This window comes from Euprymna scolopes, chromosome 6 (genome assembly GCF_053919585.1).
Source record: "Euprymna scolopes isolate OS-2025 chromosome 6, ASM5391958v1, whole genome shotgun sequence".
NCBI classification, from domain to species: domain Eukaryota; kingdom Metazoa; phylum Mollusca; class Cephalopoda; order Sepiida; family Sepiolidae; genus Euprymna; species Euprymna scolopes.
The window spans coordinates 110,851,252-110,873,516 of NC_136487.1; the positions used below are offsets into that span (position 1 = coordinate 110,851,252).

Consider the following 22,265-nt stretch of genomic DNA (forward strand, 5'->3'; position numbering starts at 1 on the left):
ATTATGTTTGATATAGATCTATATTACCCTTCAATATATCCTTCTTTGTTCAATAAGGCTTTTAACATGGCTAGTGTTGAAACTGATATAACTAACTTAGAAATTGATATAATGAAGCGAGCAATAATTGCATATAATGATAAGCTATGGACTAGGGAGAAAAGGGAAAATAATTTTGATATTGCTATGAGTACTAGATTCAGCAGGTTACAGATTTTGTTGAGTTTTTATATACTGGGGGGATTGCATAAAACAATTTTAAACGAGTAGAAGAGCTATATAGGGATAGCCTTGTATTTTGCTAATTCTAACCTTGAAAGCTTGGATGAAAGGAAAAAAAGCTGATGAAATTCTTTAAGAAAATAAATCTTAAAACATTTATAGATATCAATCATAGTGTAGTCAATTTTCTGGGTGTTACTTTACATTTGGTTACTAATACATATGAGCCCCATCATAAATCGAATCATAATTTATTGTACATAAATAATAATTCTAACCATCCACCTTCAGTTAAAAAAATCTATTGTTTCATATATCTCTAAAAGAATAAATAAATTAAAGAATGAACAACTGTTTATTAAAATAAATCATACTACAATGTGTCTCTAATTAGATCAGGTTATAAAGATAAGATTAGTGTTAACAAATCTAATAAAAAATTAAGTAAAGCTAACAAAACAACTGGTTTTTATCAATATGACTGCATACCATATAATCAGACTATATGAAGACTATATTGAAGGTCAAATAATAGTAGCAGCATTATAACTGAAAATGTATTACTTAATGATATGAGGGTTTTAAGCCATCTAATACAATTAGGAAGCGATCCACCATATGGTTTAATTTGCCATATAACAAGCATATTCTCTCAAATATTTCCCACCCCCAAAATTATAATAACATTTCCTATAAGTAATAGATTGGGCAAGCTCTTTAATAAAAATACTATTAAACTATTTATCTCCACTTTCAACAATCTAATACTAAGATACAACATGCATGCTGTACACTTGGTTGATACCAATAATGTAACTGAAAATAACCGTAATTGTAGAAATAAGAATAATGGCCATTAAGTGGAAATTGTTTAACTACAAATGTAGTAAACAAATGTAGCATAATTACTGTAAATCGTACTAGGACTTATGGAAGATTGGAATTCTAACATGCAATTTGTGTAAACTTCTTGGATCATGAGCTAAATTCAAAGGTATAATTTTTATTTAATGTTCATACCTACATTTGTATTTACTTATTATTGGTGACTTTGGTTTTTAAAAGTTTATAGGCTTTTAGGTTTTTAAGGTTTTATGTTAGGAAGTTTTAAGATACCTTACGACGTGTTGGCATTTTCAAGGTGTTATTGGAGGGGGGGGGCAGAAATATTTGGGATTTGATTGTCAAGTTTGGGTTTTAGAATTACAAGAAATAGATAAGATAAAGGTTATATATACATATATATATGTGTGTGTGTGTGTGTGTGTGTGTGTGTGTGTGTGTGTGTGTGTGTGTGGCTGAATAGGTAGATAAATAAATTTAATAAAATAAAGTAAAAATAATTAAATAAATAGTAATAAAAACTTTAATATTAAAAGTAAATAATTATAAGTGAAAATATCTATTTTTTATCAACATTTTTATGCATCACATTCTTTTTATTGCCAGAAAAAAACTCCCTTCAACTGTTTTTTTTTTTTTTTTTTTTTTTTTTTTTTTTGAGGAATACATACCTATCTCTGATGAGTTGCTTGTTGGACCATCAATATTCAATGTTCAACAAAACACATGTACTATATAAACATATGAATAAAATACTATGAGTATGAATTAAATATATCTTTTGGTTCCAGAATGTTAACAAGCGAAGCCCACTACTAATTTGTTTGTAAACAAACTTATGGCTTGAGCACTGTAAGCAACGGGCAGGTGTGGATTTAATACACACTCGAGGAGAAATATTTATGGCACTGATTCGTGGTCCAATGGTTAGAACAGCCGACTGTCAACGGTTCTAGGTTCGATCCACGGCTGGGAAAAGGTGTATATGTCTAGTCGCACTGATGAGTTATGATACATCGAAACAGTACTGTATGTGGATGACAAGTATATATATATATATATATATATATATATATATATATATATATATATATATATGAGAGAGAGAGAGAGAGAGAGAGAGAGAGAGAGAGAGAGAGAGAGAGAGAGAGAGAGAGAACAAATAAAGTGTGCAAACTGTGACAATTCCACATGTAAACAGTGGCGTGCAGAGGTATGTTAATAGCCGGAGCCAACTATTGATTGTATACCCAAAGGTTCAAATTTTAAGTCCTAGTACTGAGAAATATTATGAGAAAGGGAGATAATTTGGATATGATTACATTCCTCCTCTATCCAACTTTAATGCCCGAGATTGCCGTCCATCTACTGCATGCAAACGATCATAAATATGCAGTGCGGTAATTGTTGCCAAACTCTCCTCAACTATGAGAAAAAATACCTGACAGACACAAGTGACAATATAGGTTCCCAAAAAGGGTAACTCTGGAGAGTAAAATTTGTCATAGTCAAGCAGAACAGATACAGCACGTTGGTGCTTGCTCAAATAGCGGATAAATTAGTGCACTGTTAACACAATTATTATTCCTTTAACAGAGAATGAGAGAAAGAGAGGGGAAGAAATTTTCTGGTTTACAGGAATAGTTGACCAACAATCAATTCTCGCATGCGATTTTGGTGTCTGCTTAGTGTTTCTCTGTCTGGCCTTCCTACAGTCAACTTAAAAATAAAATAAAATAAAATCCGGGCTCCTGTATTAGTAGTGGGTGGGATTGGGGAAGCAATTGCACCTCTCCAACCCTTTCTCTCTAAACTAGGCTTTGAGGCGAGGCAGGCGTTCATTTTTTTTTTTTTTTTTTTTTTTTAACCTTGTTTGTAGAGGTTTCACATCCATTTCAACTACACACTAAACCACTCAATTAGACGTATGTATTACGAAATATAAAATTAATAAATAAATAAATAAATATACACGATGATGCACACGGTACTACTGCACGCATTGATTCTATCCAATTTCAGAGATGATGGAGAGACAGACAGACAGACAGACAGACAGACGGTGAGGTGACCGGGAGGGGAGGGCTGTAGCCTTTCCCAATGTTTGAAAAAATCTTAATGCACTTCGCCGCATATATTATAAACTGCTGCTGTTTAATTTATAATATTGTTTTTTTGTTTTGTTTGTTTTTATTTATTTACACAATGTGCTTAGAAATTATTGGTTTTCGCATGAGGGCAAAGTTTGACATAAAGTCTGTTTTGAGTGTGAGGGGAAATCTCGCTCCACCACATACTGGATTAGGACAAAAAAATGTGATTGCCTCAGTGTAGAAGGATTTCTTCTTCATTAGTCAAGGGAGAGAAAAGAGTGTAGTAACAGATCCTGTACTTTGTTAACCAAAAGAGTTTCAACTGAAGTCTATTATTATTATTATTATTATTATTATTATTATTAATGCGATTTCATTTTGTTTGAAAAAAAAAGATGCACTGTAATCGTAACAGTAACACACACTAATCAAACAAGTAAAAGTCTGAGTTCAAGAAAGTTTTTTTTTTTTTTTTTAATGCGCTCAATCAATGTCTGATATTGTAATTTGCCTTCACATGAATAAAAAAATATGGTTTGCCTTTTAAAAATAAATAAATGGTGTTTGGGTGTAGGGGGATACCGTGGCAAAAAAAGGGGTGGGGTCACTGTGAGAATACTCGTGTGCCTATTCAGACTGGCTGATTGTTTAAATTTCAAGACTTGTTCCCTGGCTACTCGTGTGTTCGGTGTATTTATGAAACGTGAGAAAAGTTGGCCCTAAACTTGTATGTTGTAATTGTTGTTGTTGTTGTTGTTGTTGTAGTAGTAGTAGTAGTAGTAGTAGTAGTGAATCTAGGCACGTAGCTAACATCAACAAAAAAATGTCACACAGATGTTCATTGTTTGTGAGGAGAGTCAAAAATAAACAAACTAGGAACTATTAATCTAATAAAATGCGATTAGGCACCACATCCGCAAAGGTTTTGAAGTCAGACTTTGGATATTTTTTTATTTCACTAAAAACTAAAGTTTTTGTTTTTTTATTTTTACGAGACCGGGAACACTTTAAAATCGACACTTTACGATGTTGGCTGCTGCTGCTGTATGTGCACGCGTACAACCATCAAATTACAATACACACAAATATTAAACAGTAGTATAATTCACTATCCCCAGTGTCCCTTTTTTGCATGGAGCTGTTTTCCCTCACACTAAAAACTTATGTTCTCGTGTAGAGCCATAAATAAGCAAACAACGTGCCAAGATCATAGTGTAGTATTTGTTCTATCATTGATCATAGGAAGAGAATCTTCATAGATTGCCATTTATAAAAAAAAATGCTTGCCAACCATTTGGAGGGGGGGCGACTTGATTCCCCCCCCACCACCACCACCACACACATTAAAAATTGACTTTATGATTAACTTTGCCCTCGTGTGGAAATAGAGACATAGTTCGGTCTTTGATAAGAGAAGGGCGCGTTCGAAAATTCATATTTCTTTTTTAGAACAAATAAACCATAATACTTGACTGTCGCCAAAACGCCAAAAACTATTTTCTAATAATCGACAATTTAAAATTCACATTCATAACGAACATGACAATAAACAAGTCAACCATTTTAATCAGTTAACAAATGGGCGATTTGTTTTTACTTTATCTCTGTTCGAAATTCGGTTGTAATCTTAGCCTTTAAATTGAATAGAAAGTCATTTCGAGTTTTAATTAAAATTTGGAAAGAAAGAAAAGGGTCAAGTATGGTTTAATCTAAACCTACAAAAAAAGCAAACATGAATTTAAACACGCGCCTCCTCTGTCCTATCAAAGAAACGACTTCTTTCTTTCATGAAATTTAAAGGTGAATTAATTTATTTCGCACAGTAATACTCTGTAATATAAATTTCTGTCTCTTTTTGGTGGCTGCCTTATTGTTTCTCTAGAGAATGTAATTGAAAACCAAGACCTATACCAAGATCAAACAACTTTTCTACAATAAAATTTTAAGAACGCCGCTTCCAATGTTTATAATCGTTTTGTGTTTACTTTTCTTATTTTATTTATTTTTAAATACCACTATGAAATCTTAATCTGTACCCGAACTGCAACTGCAAGAACTGCATATCAAACAGAAAAAGCAACGTTTTACTTAATTTATGATTTGAAAATTATAAAATTATAGAAAAAAATCGTAACCCAACATAAAGTCTTAATCATACTTTGATACAAAAAGATACAATTCTGGTGCTATTAACATTACTTTTATTGTACGCGGTTTACGTCTCACCAGCTGATAAAGCACACACACACACACGTGTGTGTGTGTGTGTGTGTGTGCGTGTGTGTGTGTGTGTGTGTGTTTTAAATTAACTATCTGGGACACCGGTGTTGTCTGGAAATTAAAAGGATCAGTAGTCTCTTTCCCCCAACCCTGAACCTCACATTAACATTTTCTTCTTATTTATTAATTTCTATAAGTTTGTTTTAAATTAATCGGGAGAAAAAATTGTTTTAAACTTGTTTTCAATTGCATCCCTGGCACAGAGAGAAACAGAGACGCCATTGTAGCACATTTACGTATACTCCTGGACAGTCTAAAGCAAAGCACGGGCGCACGCGTATAAAAAAAAATTTTTAACTTTAAAAGTTCTGAGTAACTAAAGTTAGTCACACACACGCGTGCGCGCGGCAAAAAAAACTTTTTTTTACGCAACATTAAAAATTTATAGTTGTTTACTGAGAACAAAATGTAGTATCTGTTTAATCACCATTACCTTCTCCGAAGTGGGGGGGGATGAGAGTGTCGACAAGACTACTAAATATTTTCCTACCTGTATTTCTTAAGGAAGCTGAGCTGGACTACTCTTCACATAAAAATCGACATTTTGACATTTTCCTCTTGTGGGGAGTGGGGAGGCATATCAATAAAACGAATACCAACATAACTCATTAATTTAGTGACTCCTGCATTGCATTAGTGCAAACAGTGAAGAAACAATCGGTTCTTCTACAAAAACAAAATAATAATTAAATAAAAAAATTATTTGCTGTTGTAATTAAAAAAAAAAATCTAGTAGTATTTTAATACTACTAGAATATTTTTTTAAATTACAACAACAAAATTTTTTTTATTTCAAATAATATTTTCATTGCTAAAAAGAGATTCTTTCCTAGCAATTATTATTTTTCAGTTTATTTCTAATATGGACATTTATATCATACACTCTTAAAATCGCGGTTAATTTTAATAATAAACAAGTAGTTTTTATTTTATTTTACTTTTAAATTAGTACATAGTAACGTTGCAGGAATCCGCCATATATACGTTTCTGCACACAACCACGACCACTATATTTGGACGTTTAGTTGAGTTGAAGCAAAACACGCAAATGGCTGAGGAGACCGGCAGTAACGATATTATGTACTTAGAATGTTAAATAAAATAATAAGATTGAATTTTTTATCAAAATCGATCAATATTCTAAGAATGTATGTCTATGGAAATACTCACACCCAAAAATTAATTTAAAAAATTATTTTTTTGTTTTGTTTGTTACAGACAGCGGTCTTACAGTTATAGTAAAGATTCAGGTTTGTGTTTTTCTTTTTTTTTTAGGATTGCATACTATATAATTATTTTTGTTAACACAAAACCACATGTACGCATTTTTGTTTTAGAATGTTTTGCAATGTATGCAAAGGTTTAACACACAACACTAGAGAAAGAGGGTGGCATCACATACGCATATAAATTGTATAACAGTTTGTTTGTTTTTTACCTTTCACATATAAAAAGCGAGAAAAACAACTATCACAGAATTGTTATTTCTTATCCGACACGCACACATTACATAAATGGACGCAATCATCGTTAGACAGATACATATTCTCACATACACACACCACATACATTAGGTGAACCTTCAATCACTCACGCAAGCAAAGCTTGCTCGCTCTCGCTCTCGCTCTCTCTCTCTCTCTCTCTCTCTCTCTCTCTCTCTCTCTCTCTCTCGTGTTCTATGAACAAAACCTTGGGTCTCTCGCATAGTAACTGCTTACAAAAATATTTCACAAGGTTACCATTTACAGAAGTTGGCCTACATAGGGCAGCAGCCATTGGTCGGTTCTGCATGTGAAGAAAGTGACACAGAGAGAAAAGGGTTGCAATGGGAGGAGGTATTTAAGAAAGAAAAGAAGTAAAAATCACACACATACACTCTCTCTCTCTCTCTCTCTCTCTCTCTCTCTCTCTCTCTCTCACTCTCTCTCTCTCTCTCTCTCTCTCAATACATTTGCTGAACGTCGATTCTCGCCCTTCCTCTCTTTTTACGATTACCTCCTCCTACCATTTCTTCCCTTTCACTTAACATGTCTGAGTTTGATTATTATTTTCTTCTTTGGTCCTTTGACACGATAGGGGCGCGGAGAAAATTTCATGTTTTTTCCTTTGGTTTTGAATCGTTTTTAAATGATCCCGCTGACTAGAAATTACTTTATAATCGATAGTTTAAGTGCTTCAAAATCATTTTCGAACGGTGCTCAAAACACTAAATAAATCGACTGTTTTAATCCATTAGATAAAAGAAATTATCCTTCGAACATGATATGAGGGTGTTTAATTGTGGCGATAGAAAGTAATGTCTAGTTTGAATTAAACTAAAATTTAATAAGTCAATTGTTATTATTCAGTTCTTCTCATGAAAAGGCGTATTTTGCGACGCGGCCCTGTTGTAGAAAACAAACGTTTCTTCTTTCCCCGTTTTTTAATCTTATTTTATTTTAGGATTTTTTTTCAGGAAATAAAACATCGCATATAAAAAATAAATATTAAAATCTCTCTCTCTCTCTCTCTCTCTCTCTCTCTCTCTCTCTCTCTCTCTCTCTCTCTCTCTCTCTCTCTCTCCCTCTCATATTACTCATTCTTCAAAAAGCTTTAAAAGCCAAATGTCTTCCATATTAAAACATGATGACATTTCGTGTCACCTGAACCAATTTAATTTACGTCTTCGCGTACAGTTTTCTGCTTTCTTTCAATCTCATTTTTCTCGTACAAGTTTATTTTGTGACATCTTAATTTGATTTGATTTTTCCTTCTCATTCATTCTTTCTTCTGCTTTCACATACTACAACACGCGTAGAAGAGTCGGAAAAGTAAAAAAAAAAAAATACTCAAATGTGACATGTTTAGGAATGAGTATAAAAATTCTGAATTGAAAAATATAAAATATTTGTGTTTTGTCTTTAAGTCAGAAATTACATTCTTTAAAGAATTGAAAGCCCCTTTGAAAAATGTATTCATTTCAGAAAATTTTACAATAATTATAAAATAATCATAAAATAAATTAAGCACAAGACGATTCAAAAGTGGGAAGAGAGGTCTATGGTCATCCTTGTCTCCGTACGATTAATATTTGTTTAACATTCGACTGGTGACGAAGTAAACACGTGCCGGCTTATTTTGGTTGTTTTCTAGTAATGGCTTAAAATGGAAGAGTTCCTATTTACGTGTCTCTCCACTGGGTTAGAGTTTGACACGAAGTCGGTTTTTAATGTGAGGGAAATCCAGGGGACACTCGGGATTGGAACACAAATTTTTATTGCTTTAGTCTAGACAAATTTCTTTTTTCGCTAACCAAAGGCAGAAAAGTTTAAATGAAATATCAGAAGAGATGCTAGTATATATCTCTCTTCCACAGTCGGTATATTAGACACTAGAATCGGAAAGTAGGAGCACTCTGGCCTGCAAAAAATGCCTGGACAACTCGGTCGGCATACCCTGCAAGAGGCCCCTCAGGAGATTTGCAATAAACTACCTTCTTTTGGAAGAGTAGACCTCCTAGAACTGATCAAAACCAGCAAAATTCCGCAATCAACAGGCGAAAGGCAATTTCAAAAATAGCATACTCTGTTTATTTTGGTGCCCAGGACAAAAATGCCATGGCTAAGTTCAAAGGCCAGGGCATGGTTGTTTACTATAAAGCAAGCACTTGGAATTCGAAAGTAACTTTGGAGCCGTTTTAAACGGAAGAATAGAATTGTATTTCTGTTTTAAATTAAAGTTTCAAGACAAAAATCAAGTATTATGGTTCATATGTGCTAAAACCTAAAAAAAAAAAAAATAAATAAATAAAAATAAAAAAAAAATAAATTATTACACGCGCCCTGCTATGCACAAAGAATATCTGTTATATTCCTTAAACCAAACAGTTCAAACTCAGAGTCCTCCGCGGGCCATAGGAGTTTGTGTTGCCACTCCTACAATTATAAGTCGTTTAACAAGAAATATTGCAGAATATTTTTCTTTTAATTTAGAAACAAAATAATATAACAAAAGAAAGTAGCATATATGAATTTGGTCTTTATTTCAATACTAGCAGGACCCGTGTAGCGGCGTTGCCTAGTGAAAGTATGACACAAAGTCAGAACGGATTCAGTAAAGACCCCCTCCAAAACGGAATTAAACTATGGTTGATAGTTGGGGTCATTGTTGGCACTGGAAAATAGCGGACACTGGATGCCGTTGACAAAATCAAATCATCTGGCTTCCATTGTCATGCATTATTTTGTAGTGGCAAGTAGAAATCATTTGGTTTCAACTGACAGGCATCCACTGGTTCTCAATGGATGCCTGTGGCGGGTACTGATGGTCACTGGCAGTTAGTGCTGTATTGAGGCAGTTACTTGCGTTTAATGGCATTTACTGGCTTGTATTGGTGAACCTTGACTATCTTTACAACTATCAGTATTGGTTCCAGGCATACACTGGTCACTCGCAGCCAAAACCAGTATCGGCTTTCATTGGACTTTTTTGAAAATAAATTGAGGCAGTTATTTGCATATACCAGCATGCATTGACTTTCTCGATCATGACTAGTGTCGAGCCTCATTAGACTGCTCTGAAATGACTGTGATTACTGTTACTATTAGTGGACAATCGCATGTTTTCAAATGTTAGACACTGTCATCCAGTAGCGGGCACTGTAGTTGATGGTGTTCAGTGCTCTTTTAAGGTGGTTACTGTTACTTCATGGCAGGGGACGGTAAAATAATAATAACAATGATAATAATCATCATCATCATGCAGTCCGTCAATCTTGATGATGACTAGTTGGAACCTCAGTGCTTTATCCCTCGGTGTTGGCGTAGTCTCACTTTATCACCACAAGACTTTCCACTTTGGCTCCAAACTTGCTTACTCAGTGTAAGTGCAGTATCTCTTGTTCATCAGATAGACACCTTCTGAACTTCCAATGCTCATGCCAGTGGAGCAAACCCGTGACGACTGGCAGCAGAGGAGGCCACAGCTTCTGGCCGAAAGTAATCTTAATGAGGTAAACAGTCGCCATATCGTGTCCCCTACTACACCTTTTCTTTCTGGATGAGGTTCCATAGCCTTTTAAGGAAAACTGCAAGACAGCAGTAGGATTCGAAGTCAGAGTTCCCATCTGTTAGCCTTTTGCTGTGATAATAATAATAATAATAATAATAAGAAGAAGAAGAAGAAGAAGAAGAAGAAGAGTTTCAATAAAATGCTAATAAAAATAATACTACTAATAATAATACGGAAAATCATAGCTTCTACTACATATAAAATAATAATAATAATAAGAAGAAGAGTTTCAATAAAAATGCTAATAACAAAAATAATACTACTACTAATATTACTAATAATAATACGGAAAATCATAGCTTCTACTACATATAAAAATGATGATAATAATAATAATAATAATAATAATAATAATAATAATAATAATAATAATAATAATAATAATAACACAAAATGTAAATGTTAATGACAATAATAATAGTAATAGAAATGCTAATAATGATGATACTAATACGCTTATCGAACAGTCAGGAAAGGAAACCTGTAAATGTGGAGGGAAGCAAATTGAATAAATATAATGTGCACGCGTTTCCTCTAGAATATTGCCGGAAAAATGTGGCCACAGTTGTTAAAACGATAATTCATTGTAATTTGTGTGTAAATTGTTTGTATTGGGTCACATAACATAAAACGATACTGAGACATGCGTTTTCTGTGATCGGAAATAGTAATCCCTTAATTGAAGAACGACTTGTTGTTTGTACAAGTGCCACACCGTCATTCTGCTGAACTAAGAATTAGAAGGGAGCGTTCCGTAATTTCTAGATCAACGTATGAAAGTAATGCATTAAATAAGTGAAATAAGGAACCGATGCCATTATTTGTAAATGTATTACTTAAAAAAAGAACTGCCGATTTAGAGTTTTGTTGAAGGATTGAAATTAAAAAGGAAAGATGTTTGTTATTACTATTGCCAGATCACGTAGCTGAAAAAGTGATTTAAGGTGGCAAAGTATGCTTTTTAGAATGGAGACGAAATATACGTGTTTTAGCTCGAGAAGATGCTGCAGTATTAACTTTGAATGGTGAGTGCGAAATAGTTGCATAGAAATGACCTCTTTGATTTCCTATTGGTTCGATAGTTGGGGGAGGAGAAATCTCATCATTTTATTATATATAGAGATATAGAGAGAAGGCAAATTTAAAAGGCAACATGCATGGTTCACTCTGGTATTGGAATGCAACAGCAACAAATGCAATGTATATAAATTGCAATAGTTGAATTATATTGAATTATAATCAAACACTTTTCATGTTTTGTCTTTAGGCTTGCCATTTTTTGTTGTCGGCAATATTTGGTATGTCAGGCTGAAATGTCTCTGCAGTTCCGAGTTTTATCAGAAATGACAAGTATTATCAATCAACCTCGTTCTCTGAATTTTTGTTGTTGTTATGGTTTTTGTTGTTGTTGATTTCATAGCGGAAAATAACTGTTCACATGAATAGACAGAATCGAACATTGCCATAATTCGTGTAGTAAACTTTCTGAAATTTATAAGCCTTTCCAAAAAGTATAAAAGTAAATTAGGTACTCCCACTTCAAAATACTTTGCTCTGAGTGAGTAATCCGACTACATTTCTAATATTTCCACTTATAGACTTTCTTCTGCCTTAGCAACATTGAAACTTCACAGCAGACAATTGTCTAGCTACCACAAATGCTTAAAATTTCCTTTTTCTGTTTGCAGATGTAAAAAATATCTGTCTGAAACTAAACGTAAATTCTTTGAGCAAAGTTTCTTTACTAGAGCTGCTTGTCTGCTCTCCAGCCGACTATATCATGGCCGTTTTCAAGTTTAATGTGAACAAATTCCTATTGAGCGATCCTCTTTAATAAGCTAACACTACCCAAGTTCTACCATTATCGATAATGACGGTGTTATCTCACCTTTATCCTCGAGTGGCATTCGGGCCTAGATAAGCGATGACCCCCCCCCAAAAAAAAAAACTAATCGATGCTGATAATAATGCAAATGCGTTTTCGAAAGATGAGAAATTACGAAATCTTTTTCTGAAACCCCTTGAACAACAATTCCAGGTTGCTGCTATACTTTACAAAGCTGAGTACAGATTCACTAATAGTATTGTTTTTCAGCTCTTTACGAACTCCATTTTCATTTGAAACTTGTAACTTTCTATAAGTTTACCTTTTGTAATAAAACATTTGACGTCATCATTCAACTGATTGATAAGTTAGTGTTTACTTTGTAAGAGTGAATTCGATTTACGGTTTCATTAATTGCAATCGAAAAATGTTCAAATTTTAATAATTCGTTTTTGAACTGTTTCTTCAAATCATTTGAGATTTCATCAATCCGTTCAACATCAGTGTTCCTACTTTGGTGCAGTCTTTTTGAACAAGTGTACTTTTTTTGCCCCCCCCCCACACACAAACACATATCATTCATACTGGAGAGAAACCATATTCTTGTGAAGTATGTAGTTTTTCTTTTACACAGAAACAACATATGGTACAACATACACACACACACACACACACACACACACACACACACACACACACACACACACACACACACACCACACACACACACACACTTTCGGTCGTTTTTACTCTGCATTGTTTTACAAAATCTCATGCACTGTTTGATCTCCCATTCGCCGCTTTCATTTCGCTGGATAACAAAAGCAATATTCTCTTCCTAACTTTTCATAAAACGTCTGTTGCTTTGTCACTCTAACCTTCAGTTCCTTGAGTATTGAAACACACATTGGATTTTCATATTTATCATAAGATAGGTGGTTTGTTTAATGTCTCTTCAAATTGTACGTTTTCGGCCTACAATTGTTGTTATTACAAAATAAATAGAGTGCCTTTATCCGTTGTGCACGGATCCTAGCGCACGATATACAAAATATAAGTACGAATTACTTAAGATATGTAACAGCTGACGGAACGAAAGTCCCCCCCCCCCCGTGTTCCGTTCGAAACTCCGTTCGATATTGTTACGACGTATCCCAATCCTACTGGGGACGGTAGAGATGGGTGACGTAACGAAATATATAAAAAAAAATAAAGTTTCCCAGGTTCCTTGATAATGCGTTAAGGGAATGGGACAACCGTCCCGAAGGCAACAATAAAATGAAATGTACTGGACAACGAAATCACATAAAAAATAACGAGGACAAGTATCATCGAAAAATTAACAAACTTTTATTTATATAAAAAAATAAAATAAAATTCAAGAAAAGAAAAGAAAATTAAATATGCCTAACTAAATGAAATGATTTAATGAATTCAAATCCTACCGAGAGAAAAATATATCAACAGTCAATGTTTACGTAAAACAAGAAATCGTCTGCTCAATTAGATACAGGGTGAAAGAGAGAGATGTTGGAAAAATGAAAGTTTTGATTGAAAAACTCACTATCCTTGGAAATGCGACCTTTCTTTCATCTCCTTTTTTTTCTTTTTTATATAGATTTCTTTCATGTAACTTGTTTATGTTTGATTACGCGCGCGCAGGTTAATTTTCATATTTTTGTCCTTCGGGTGATTTATGTTTCATTACGCGCGTGCGTGTTAATTGCTTCAAATATTCATTTCCGAAGCTCATCGAAGTCCTTGATTTATAATAAAAGTTTCAATGCTCCATGCTTCCTTCGCTGGGTTCATTCTTTTATTCAGTCAATATTTTAACTTTGGCCGCTGATCATCGGCTGATGTCGATATCTACCTCCGCGACCCGCTATCACGTCGTCGCCGCTTTCGCCGGCTTCGCCAACTCGACCTTCGCTGACTTATGTCTTATCGCTTTGAAGCGCGAGGCTCCACTGCCTGTTGACAACTGTTTTCAGGCCCCTCTCTCTGTATACGATCTATCTCTCTCTTTCTCTACACAGTTTCTCTCTATACATACGGTTTATTTCTCTCTATCTTTCTTTTCTCTTTCCTTTTCCACTCTTCGTTCACAGTATCTCTGTCTCTCCCTTCTCCTCCTGTTCGCAGGCCTCCTCCTCCCGTTTTTTTTTCTTCTTCTGTTTTGTTTACAAAATGTGACCGAGCAGACGTGAATTGAATCCTCGGCGCGAAAAAATGATACAGTGAATAAAATATACTGAAAATATATCTCCTCTCGGCAAAAAAAATCAATAAAATAATTTATTATGCATTTTAATAAATGTATCACAATATACATTCTCAAGTTCGACAAGACTCACCTGAAGACGTTTGAAGGTTACACCGGCCGAAACGTTGTGAGACTAACAATCTAGATAAGAACACTAATACGAATAGTCTAAATGATGCAACATACCAAGCATCATGTCAAACATTCCGAAAAATATTTTTTTTACTTTTGAATAGAATGAGTATTGCAAGGAGTTTTTCTCTGCTTATGTTTTTTGTGATCGCTCATGATTTTTGGTACGCTGTTAGAAATGACAGTGTCATCTTCGCATCATTATAGCCTCCACCTCTCTCCTCAAACAAAGGAGTGAACTGAGACCCTTACTCACACAACTACTCATATGAATAAGAAAGGTGAAAGTCGATAAAATGAAGCATATATTCGATTGGTAATTCTAATAAACTCGGTGTTTAAATAATATAAAAAAAAAAAGTTTCACAGCAAATAGTAATCAACAGAGACTTTAAACAATATAAAATGAACACAAACGTTCGAACAATATAAAATAAACCTTAAAAACATATAAAACGGTTCTTTTTCAGAAAAAAAACACCTTTTATCACGAATAACTTTTTTGGCAAACGACATTCCGAATGCTCTCACAGATAGACGAATCTTCCACCTTATACGGAGTTCGAAATTTTCCGTCATTTGAAACATCCTTCTTCCTAGTGTTACCTTTCCAATTCCTCTTGTATGACGATTAATTATTATTATTATTATTATTATTATTATTATTATTATTATTATTGTCTCACATGGAGCTTTCACACAAGTCAAAAACTGATCTGATTGGAAACCTGTGGTGTTCTCTGGAAGCTGAGTGGCAACAAGTCTCCCCAGATGTCCAGCTCTCTCCACCTCCTTCGATAGCATTCGCAAATAAATTTGCGTCATTGCAACAGCCATTTACCATTGATTTCTCACTGGTAGTGGCCATTGGTATATACTGGAATTTGAGTAGCACTAAGCCTTCCCAAGGTCCCAGTTCTCTTCGCGCTTGTCCTGCGGAGGTCTATTCAGCGCACTCTCTTCGGTCTTTCCATCCTCCTTGACCCTTCTCGGCTCTCTGGTATCACTTTTCTAGTGATGAGACAATGGGAGGGGATGCGTGATGGGGGTGTAGAACTTGTAGATATGCAGCTTCGGTGTTCTTCATTCCCTGTAACACTTCTTCGTTATATTGTATTCTTGTATTATTCTCCACATTCAAGTGTTTTCCTTAATATTTCAGTCGTTTTCATTATCGTTAGGCGTTGTATTTTTGCAGCTATTCCTCTGATTCCAATTTCTGCCATTCTTTTTTCAAAGTTTTTCGGAATTATTCCTAGTGCTCCTACTATTATCGGTATTATTTTGATTTTCTTCATCATCCAAATCCCTTTTAACTCTCTGGCTAGCTCTGTGTATTTGCTTCGTTTCTCCTTTTATTTCATGCTCACCCTGTGGTCAGCTGGAACAGCAAAGTCTACAATTTGACAGGATTTTTCTTTCTTGTTAATTATTACGACATCTGGTCTTCTTGCTTGGATGGGTTTGTTTTTCTGTATGTCCATATCCCATAGGTTCTCGTTTTCTAGTGCTGTTGTGGGTTTATGTTTGTACCATTTGTCTGTACGGTTAAAATGAAGCCGTTTGCACAATTCTCAGTGCACCGCCCTCCCCACTTAGTCATGCCTGTTTTTGTATTCCTTTTGGACCAGTTTGCTGCATTCATTTACTATATGGTTCATTGTTTCGTCTCTTTGTCCACAGAGTCTGCATTTGCTGTTCTCTTGTGTTTTATCGATCTTTGCTTTGATATGGTTGGTTCTTATCGAGTTATCTTGTGCTGCAGTTATTAGAGATTCAGTTTCTCGGTTTATATGTCCTTTTCGCATCCATGTCCAGGTGTTTTCGTTATTCTCATCTTTTGTCATTCTTATGAATCTTCCGTGGAGTTGTTTCTCTTCCCATTTCTCTTTTCTCGTTTTGTCATTTGTCTTTTTGTTTTCTGTTTTTTTTTTGTTTGTTTGTTTTTTCAGTGTCTCTCACTGCAATAATTATTCTTTCAGTGTTTTTCATTATGTATTTTTCTAGTTATTTTTTTGTGTCCTTTATATAGATCATTCCCCTCCCACCGTCTTTCCTTTTCACGTAGAGTCTGTCAATATCATCCTTTGGGTGTAGTGCATTATGCATGGTCATGAGTTTAATGTTTCTTTAATTGTTTGTTCCCTAAATTCATAATTCAGTTTTATCATTATTAAATTGTATATTGCTTTAAAATTACTTAATTTTACATAGATAATGTTTATATTTGATATTGAATAAAGTTCAGTTTCAGTATTAATCGAACTGTGTTTCTTTTTCTTTTTAAAAATGTTTTATTGCTCTTTTTCAAATGGCCCTCATATAGTACTGACAGTCTGACAAATCTTACCTACATTGCCTGCAGACATTTTTCAGTTAACAGGCCTTCTTCTTACTCTCGGTGGCCGTGCTTATATGCGCTAATATAAAGCGCCTCAGACGATAAAATAATCTTGCCTCCCGGAAAATAGCTTGGTGAACCAACAAATATAATCATTGCCTAGGCACAAAAGAAATTATGTCATTGTTTAATAACCAGAATACCGACAGTACTATTTTTTATTTAATTAATTAATTTATTTTTTATAAGATTTTCAAGTTAAATTCATTTTTTCAGATAGCTTTGGTTTTTAGTTAAAAACGCCTTCCTCTCCATGCTTAAATTGGGTTTCTAAATAATAATACTATTAGTTCAGTACAGTCCATATTCTGCAGGAGTGCCGTTTAATATTTTGGTTTGCTATTTTTTCTTTATAAAGCAAAAAGTGGGTATAACGCTAAGCGTTTTTAAATGAATTATAATAAAATAAGATGCAAAAAGAAAGAAAGAAAGAAAAACGAGAATGAGTTGTAAGTCCTGATACAAAAAAAAAAAAAAAAAAAAAAAAAAATGAACGCCGACATATAGAGAGAGCTCTTCGAAATATCGAGTCGCTGGATGAATGATTACATTATTTCAGTCTACCTTTGCTCTTCGCTACATTGCCTTATTCCGAGTAGAAAAATGGGCGCTTGTTTACATTGGAGATCTTTTAAACGAACGCATTTCAGGTTAAAACATTATTACATGCGTACGTGTCATGGCAAAATTAGTATAAATTCAAAAATTACGAAAAATAATCCAGTAGAAAAATAATTGCAAGTAAAAATAGCATTTATCGAATTATTGAGTTTTACCGTATGTTTTAATGTGGAAGAGTTGTGCGACGAATTCAATACGACAAACAAGAGAAACAACCCTTGATTTAAATTGCCATATTAAGGTTCCGCCACTTTCAAAACAACGCATTTAGGAATATAATTGCGGTTGATTTTTTTTGTTTAAATACATCTAGCACATCTACTGGATCATTTTTCGTAATTTTTGGAATTTATACTAATATCGCCATAACTCATAAATATGTAATAATATTTTCACATAAAATGTGTTGGTTTAAAAGAACACCAATGTAAACAAACACCGAAAATATATTTTATATGGTATTGAATTATCAATTATATTACGTTATAGATGCGTGGTTAGGCGAGAATACCAAAAGATTGTAATTCGTATGTTGAACCAAGAAGCCCGTATTTCAGCATCGACGATATTTGAAAACTACGTCGTAACACTTTGCAATTGTTTTGAGTCATCCATTTGCATTTTGCGTGGTATAGGAAATGCTATATTCATTTATTTAAATACAACCAACGTCGATTGTAAGTAGGGCCAACTCTGCATGTACAGAAAATTTGCATGAGAGTTGTCTAGCGTCAAATAGATTGCTTTATGTGTGTCGATGCTAACACTGACAACACGTAGCAATTGTAACTGAAATGTCTTCCGTAGCGCTAGGTGTATCAGAATTTTTGTAGGAATTTTTGACACCCCTAACACGAAACTGCGAATAAGCGTAAGCGCTGTCTGTTTATAACACATTGACATGGGAATAAAAAGTACTCTTGAAACAGCGTTTGAAAGTTTGTTCAATGGGAAATTCGTTCTGTTAGAAATACAGTAGTCAGTTGGCATTCTAAGTGTTAAAAGACATTCAAGATGAAATTTATATTCTTGTCCTAACCGACACACCCGCAGTTATCTAAGAATAGGTTGGGATTCTGTATACTCCTTTTCGCAGGCATAGTAATAATTTGTTCTTATTTTTTTTCTTTTAAATTTATCAATAAAATTTAAAAAATAAAATAGAGAAACAGATAAAAATACGTACAACACTACCACAAGTAGTCACCATTCAATGGATTTAGTTTAGGCACCGCCAAAAATGGCCGAAAAATCAAGTTGTTGTTGTTTTTTAAAACGAAATTACATTCATTAAAATCCATTATTTCTGAGTAACTTTTTTTTCCAGAAAGATAAAACCCTGAATTTTATCATATAGAAAACAGAATAATGTAAAACTTTTTCTACTATTTTTAATTAAATTTTAAATGTTAAATTTTCCCAAAAAGTTAACAAGTGACATTTTTTGTCTTGCACAAAAAAACGTACATAAATATTTAAAAAAAAAAAAAAAGGTTTTTGAAATAATTAATTTATTTATTTGTTGCCTAACTAAGATTTAGGATGATTTTCTATGAGAATATGGAAAAATATTATAATATAAGTACCTGGATTTCAAATAATTCCACTTATTCATATGCCTGATGAGCAAAAGTGCTGTTTTGACGCTGAGTCATGATTTGTTTAATTTTCGATTTTATAGCGACTATCGGCATAACTCGCTAATTTGTTGCTATGTTGTACTGAGATCCACGCTTCGTTTGACGGCTTGTATCATCCCTTGAGATTCGCGTCGTCTTTTTACTTCCTTTGAGTGTGATATAATGGACTGATCTAACACCCCTCAAATGAATGGACTGTTACGTCTATAAAAAGACAAGCAAACTCTCCTCACGTGGGAGACAGAATTTAGTACTAAGCTGTCAATGGACGCTTAGAAATGTGTGTACCTTTTTACCTAAATAAACCCTTTCTGTACAACCCCAGTAATGTCTTGTTATTCATATAATCTACGATATAACAACTGGCGACGAAGAATTCGAACGAAACTCACTAAAAAACAAAGCGAAGGAATAAGCACACAAGAAGATTAACGAGCAGAAAACAAAAGAAATCCAAAGAAGGAAGAAGAAAAAAGAAACTTCGACAGAGCCAACATTTAAAAAGTAAGTGTTTCAGTCGGTTACGGTCATAAAAAAAAAGAAATTGACATTTTGAAGCGAACATTTTTTTGAAAAGAATATTTAAAAAAAAAGAAAAAAAGTGTCCATTTCAAGTTTTATTCGGCTGGAAGTGTTTTTTTTTTTTTTCTTCTCTTCGGAAGGACATTGTGCTTTTAATTCATTAAATTTATAGGACATATGAGTTAATCTTTTGTTTAATTGTGTGGTTTTGTAAAAAAAAAAAAAAAAAAAAAATTTTTTTTTAATATGGAGCAATTAGCGGAATTCACTAGAACTATGCAATCGGCATTGTTTGCACAACAAAAAACAAATGGAATTACTTCAGCAACATCAATTGAAGCAAAGCGAAATACTACAGAGTATTTTAACGCAGCAGAAAGACTGTCGTTTCACTCCTGAAGGAATAGCAAATTCTTTATCCGAATTTGTATACGAGCCGACAAATGGGTTAACTTTTCCGGCATATTTTCGGAGATACGAAAATATTTTTGCTAAGAGATGTCAGTCTTGGACAGACGAAGAGAAGATTATCCTTCTTCTTCAAAAACTTGGATCTCAGGAAAATATAAAGTATACGAATTTTATCCTGCCAAAGAAACCTGAAGAGATTTCTTTTAGTGAAACAATAAAAATATTGTCAAACATTTTCAGTGAACGAGATAGTCTATTCTATACACGTTATAAATGTTTAAATATCACGAAGCAGGAGGACGAAGATTTTATTACTTATGCAGGGAAAGTGAATGCTCATTGTGAATCCTTTAAATTAAAAGACCCCAAAGAGGATATGTTTAAAAGTCTAATCTTTGTACAAGGTTTAACAGCCTCTAAAGATAAGGATATTCGTTCAAGGATATTATCCATTATGAACCAAGACACAGAAATAACGTTACAAAAAGTTACGGAAGAGTGTCAGAAACTGTTAAATTTAAAGCAGGACAATACAAGCATCGAAGGAAAAAATTTTGAAGAAAAAAATATGGAAAAAAAATGGAAAGGGTGATGAAATGTGCACACGAAAAATCCTGTAAGACATGTGGGGGAAAAACCACTTCACTAAAGATTGTTACTTTAAATACAAAATATGTAACAAATGTAATAAAGGCCATAAATCAACGGTATGCAGGAAAGGAAAATACCGAAAAGCAGAAATAAAGACCATTGGTTCTAAAAATGAGTCTAGGTGTGATAAAAGAAAATATATTAAAATTAAAATTAATGGCTGTAATGTGAACTGTCTTCTAGATACGGGAAGCGACATAAGTATAATTGACGAAGTAACTTGGAAGAAAATTGGGTTTCCAAAGTTACAAAATACAAAAAAAATTGCCAGAAGTGTGTCTGGAAATAAACTAAAATTTAAGGGTGATTTTTTTTACCAATGTGTCTCTAAAGGAGAATGCTGTGAAAACCAAGTTATATGTCGTACCGGGGAAAAATTCTAATTTGTTCGGTATAGACTTAATGATTCTTTTTAATTTATGGGGAAAACCCATAAGCTCATTTTGCAATAAAGTAAGTCTGGCGGGGTTAGAAAAGTCTAAACTACCAGGAAAGTTTATTGACGAATTAAAAAGATTTTAAAGAGGTATTCTCTGAATGTTTGGGTTGCTGCACGAAAACGGAGGTGAAATTTGAACTAAAGGACGAAGCTAAACCAGTTTTCAAACCCAAAAGAAAGGTTCCATATTCAGCATTAGAAACTATAGAGAAAGAATTAAAGAGACTTCAAGATATTGGAGTAATAGAAAAAGTGGATTACTCTGAATGGGCTTCACCCACGGTTTACGTTAAGAAGAAAAATAATAAAATCATGGTATGCGCGGACTTTTCGACAGGTCTAAATGATTGTCTCAAGGAGCATAACTACCCGCTTCCAACCCCAGAGGAAATTTTTTCGAAGTTAAGCGGAGGAAAAATTTTTACAAAAATGTATTTGTCTGAAGCGTATTGGCAAGTAAAAGTCCAGGAAGATTGTGCTAAGTACCTGACATTAAATACCCATAAAGGACTATTTTTACTAAAACGTTTGCCTTTTGGTTTAAAAGTAGCCCCAAATTTGTTCCAGCAAATTATGGATACAATGCTAGCAGATTTGGATTTTGCTATGGCTTATCTAGATGACATCCTTATAAGAAGTAAAAATGTGGAAGAGCATAAAATCCACATTGGCAAAGTATTCGAGAGAATATCAAACTATGGATTGAAAGTGGCTCTCGAAAAATGTAATTTTGGGATGGACAAAATTGAATATTTGGGACAAGTGATTGATCGAAATGGTAGAAAACCTAATCCTAATAGGACTGAAGCAATCAAAAACATGCCTAGACCAGAAAATATAGTGCAGCTACAGTCATTTTTGGGACTAGCA

General features: G+C 33.8%; 1 protein-coding gene across 1 annotated transcript in view; it reads right to left on the reverse strand.

The window, feature by feature from the left end:
- LOC145277864 (uncharacterized) overlaps nt 1–6,013 on the reverse strand; it is an 87,246-nt gene extending 81,233 nt beyond the window's left edge. Inside the window, exon 1 of the mRNA XM_080129820.1 lies at nt 5,929–6,013. The gene's annotated coding sequence lies outside the window, so the exon portion shown is untranslated. The remainder of the gene's footprint in view (nt 1–5,928) is intronic.
- Between the last annotated feature and the right edge of the window lie 16,252 nt (nt 6,014–22,265).